Here is a 4611-nt window from a genome sequence, read left to right on the forward strand (position 1 = left end):
GTCCCTTGAGAGGGTCTCAGGCACACAGCCTCTCTTACATTTATAAATATTTAGCACTCTAGTTCCCAGAAGAAGATAAGTGCTTGTCTCTCCTAAACCTTCCTGTGGATGGCAGCTCCATGGAGTGTGTTCTGAGCCAAAACATACCATATTTGGTCCGAAATGAGTGGACTGCTGATTGTTTTAGTTTCAGATCTTTTAACTGGGACAAAGGACATTCGGTCCATACAGTTACCATCCACAAGAATACATGGTCTCAGGGGTTTCTGCCCACTTCTGAACCTGCAAAGCTTCGTAGTTGAGAAGGAAGATGTGTGCATGACACGGAACTGTATTCGAGCCCTGAGCATGTGTGGTTCTTTTGGTTTTGGTGGTTTTTTTGTTTTTTGAGACGGAGTCTCACTCTGTCGACCAGGCTGGAGGTCAATGGTGCAATCTCAGTTCCCTGCAACCTCTGCCTCCCAAGTTCAAGCAGTTCTCCTGCCTCAGCCTCCTGAGTAGCTGGGATTACAGGTGCCTGCTACCACGCCTGGCTAACTGTGAGCTGGCGTGTTTTAAGTGTAAAGGGGCAAAGGGTATTTTGCGCTTCAGCTAGACTACTTCAAGAAAATAAGATCTGAGCCAGATGCGGTGGCTCATGCCTGTAATCCCAGCACTTTAGGAGGCTGAGGTGGGTGGATCACCTGAGGTCAGGAGTCCTAGGCCAGCCTGGCCAACATGGTGAAACCTCGTTTCTACTGAAAATATAAAAATTAGCCACACGTGGTGGCAGGTGCCTGTAATCCCAGCTACTCAGGAGGCTGAAGCACAAGAATTGCTTAAACCTGGGAGGCGGAGGTTGCAGTGAGCCAAGACTGTGTCACTGCACTCCAGCCTGGGCGACACAGCAAGACTCTGTCTCAAAATAATAATAATAATAATAATAATGAGATCTGATCTGAACAAGTTTTAGGTTAAACAAACGAAAAGAAAAGCCCACCCACGATACAATTATTCCCTTTTTAAAAATGATGTGTTAGTATAGGCATTATAATCATTGTTCTACTCATTTGTTTTTTTTTAAGATATGGTCTCACAGTGTCATCCAGGCTGGAGTGCAGCGGTGCCACCAAGACTCACTGCAGCCTCGAATTCCCAGGTTCAGGAGATCCTCACACCTCAGCCTCCTGAAATGATCTTTGCTTTAAACACATCTCTACAGAATGTATCTTTCAGGACCTGTCTGAACACTGAGACGAATGACTTGGCCCCCCCTCAAGTACATGATGTGAACTGCACAGGGAAATTGTTTTGTTAACTACTTGGCTCATGTATGAGTCATTTTCATGAAGCAAACTTTGCTTTGAACAGGGTGGTTTCTGCTCAACATCAGTTCAGTTTGGTAAGCATTTCTTTTCTTTTGGGATGGAGTTTCGCTCTTGTTGCCCAGGCTGGAGTGCCAGTGGCGCGATCTCGGCTCACTGCAACCTCCACCTCCTGGATTCAAGAGATTCTCCTGCCTCAGCCTCCTGAGTAGCTGGGATTACAGGCGCCCACCACCACGCCCGGCTAATGTTTTTGTATTTTTAGTAGAGACGGGGTTTCCCCATGTTGGCCAGACTGGTCTAGAACTCCTGACCCGCCTCGGCCTCAGGAAGTGCTGGGGTTATAGGCATGAGCCACCGTGCCTGGCCTGGTAGGCATTTAATGAGCATCTACTATGTGCTTACTTTTGTGGGGGGACCTACAGTAAACAAGGAACTCAGAGTCTAGTGGAGAATCAGATATTTTAAAATAAACACAATGACAAAGATAGAAAAGTGATATCCCCAGCACTTTGGGAGGCCGAGATGGGCGGATCACGAGGTCAGGAGATCGAGACCATCCTGGCTAATACGGTGAAACCCCGTCTCTACTAAAAATACAAAAAATTAGCCGGGTGAGGTGGCGGGCGCCTGTAGTCTCAGCTACTCGGGAGGCTGAGGCAGGAGAATGGCGGGAACCCCGGAGGCGGATCTTGCAGTGAGCCGAGATCGCGCCACTGCACTCCAGCCTGGGCGACAGAGCGAGACTCCGTCTCAAAAAAAAAAAATTGATACCATTTGCATTCCCCGGTTTTCTGAGGGGCAGTAGTAGCGTGGTGCACAAAGCTCAGGGCAGAAGCAGAGCCTGAGGACTCCACGATGGACGCCCACTCCCCTCCAGCCACGGCCCCAGCATCCAGGAGAGAAGATGTTTGTCTGCCCGTTCCCAGCCCACCCTGAGTTCCACCCGGGCTCTGCGCGCCAGGACTCTAGACTTACTGCATTCCACGCCCTAGCTTCTGTGGTTACTATTGGCAATGGCACACCAGGAGCACCGGGATTCTGGGCTGTGCACCAAGGTCTAGGTTGCAAAGATGCCTGAAACCAGAGGGGGAAAACAGAGAAGAGTTCATCAAAATGATTAAAATTGCAAGGGATGGGGGGAAGGGAAAGTGATACCATTTCTACGGTCTGAATATGTCCCCCCAAATCCATATGTTGAAAATGTAATCCCCAATGCAATAACGTGAGATGGTGGTTCCTAGCAGAGGTGTTTAAGCCATGAGGGCTCTGCCCTCATGAATGGATTAATGCCACCATAAAAAGGGCTTGTGGCCAGGTGTGGTGGCTCACGCCTGTAATCCTAGTATTCTGGGAGGCTGAGGCAGGTGGATCACTTGAGGCCAGGAGTTTGAGACACACCTGGCCAACATGGCCAAAACCTGTCTCTACTAAAAGTACAAAAATTAGCCAGGCATGGTGGTGGGCACCTGTAATCCCAGCTAATCTGGAGGCTGAGGCAGGAGAATCACTTGCACTGAGAGGCAGAGATTGCAGTGAGCTGAGATCATGCCACTGGACTCCAGCCTGGGCAATAGAGTGAAACTCTGCTAAAAAATAAATAAATAAATAAAAATTTTAAAAAAGGAGGGGGATGCTTGTGGGAATGGGCTTTCTCTCTTCTGCTCTTTCTCCGTGTGAAGACAAAGCGTTCACCCTCTCTTGTCCTTCCACCTTCTGCCATGTGAGGACACAGCAAGAAGCCCCACACCAGATGCCGGTGCTTTGACCTGGGACTTCCCAGTCTCCAGAATGGTGAAAAATACATTTCTGTTGTTTATATATTACCCAGTCTCGGGTGTTCTGTTGTAGCAACACAAAACAGACTAAGACACCATTCTAAGGCATGAATCAGCAATTTTGTCTTCTTAGGTGCAGAAGAAAAACAAAGGAAACTCAAGAGAGAAGGTATTAACTAAGCAGAATTTTGAGAGTTGAGTAGATTACATAAAGGCTAAAAGGAAGAGAAGGGCATCCAGGCAGAACGGACCGACTGGGACTGGGAGGCATGAGACAGTGCAAGGCTCAGGAACCTGTGAGTGGGGCAGGAGTGTGAGGTGGGGAGTGAGGGGCTGGCAAGGGTCCCTCTTACCCCATGTGGGAACCTAGGATTGCTCCATGGGCCAGGGGCCCCTTGTAAGCACAGTCCTGGGGCCAGACTTCCCTCTGCCCAGAACAGCTGTTGTCTATGACAAAATTTTCATCAGTCTGTGGTAAAATTGTTAAAGATTACATATATTATAGTGATATATTATTATATAACATAATTACATATACCTATAATCATACATTATATCTATAGTGATACAGATGTGTATAATTTATCTAAAGCAAATTTTTCATAGCATGAACTATATTCAATTGAAAGGACTCTCTTTGATTCTGACACTTTGCTATCCCTGTATTTTGATGTTTAAACATCTGGTCATTAATCAAATGATGGTGACAATAAAAAGCTAGGCATTCTGTCAGTGACTTCAGTTTCCATTGAAACTTTCAGAGGCCCAGGGAGTCCAAAACTGTGGGATTCACTGAAATAGGATAATTGATCAGATTTTCATTTCCAGGAACTCCCTCAACGGTGGCATGGAGGTTGGGTGGGGATGGGCAGACTGGAGACAACTGAGGGCCACGACACGAATGAATAGGGGCCCAGCTCCCTACGTCCCTTTCTGTTTGTATTTCAGCATAGAAATCATCCTCTTATGCCTGAATTCAGGCAAGCCGAGTCACAGCCAGCCTGGAAACAGCACCTGGGATGCCCTCAGAGAGGAGCCCCCTGCGTCCTCTTCCTGTTGATCGATGTTGATTGGCAGGGGTTGGAGACATCTTTTCTTTTTCAAGAAATTGTTAATTCTCCTTCCTCCAGTACTTCCAGTACTGAAAAACCATCACCTAAAGCACCCAATCCTCTCCCACTTGGTTCTTTTAAAGCCAGAACCTTGAATTTTGAATTAGAAATCCTTCATTTCCTCCGCTCTTATTTCAAATCAGAGAGGTTGCCTGAATGATCCAATGGAGCACTACACTCTTCCTGAAAACCGAGACCCCGCTGACTGGTTTGTATTCCCACCTCTGGCTTTTCTGCATGGGCCAGGAGCACTGACCGGCCTAGGTTAAGTCATGGTACAGACCTGCGAGAATCAGATAGAATGACCTTAACAGCGGCTGATACCAGATTCTTTCTTAAGAGGGAGGGACAGGATGGAATCAGGCTTGGAAATGGGAGAGTTCAGAGACCAGACAATGCCAGGAATATGCCCTTCCA

This window comes from Mandrillus leucophaeus, unplaced genomic scaffold, assembly GCF_000951045.1.
Source record: "Mandrillus leucophaeus isolate KB7577 unplaced genomic scaffold, Mleu.le_1.0 Scaffold165, whole genome shotgun sequence".
In the NCBI taxonomy this organism is placed as follows: Eukaryota; Metazoa; Chordata; class Mammalia; order Primates; family Cercopithecidae; genus Mandrillus; species Mandrillus leucophaeus.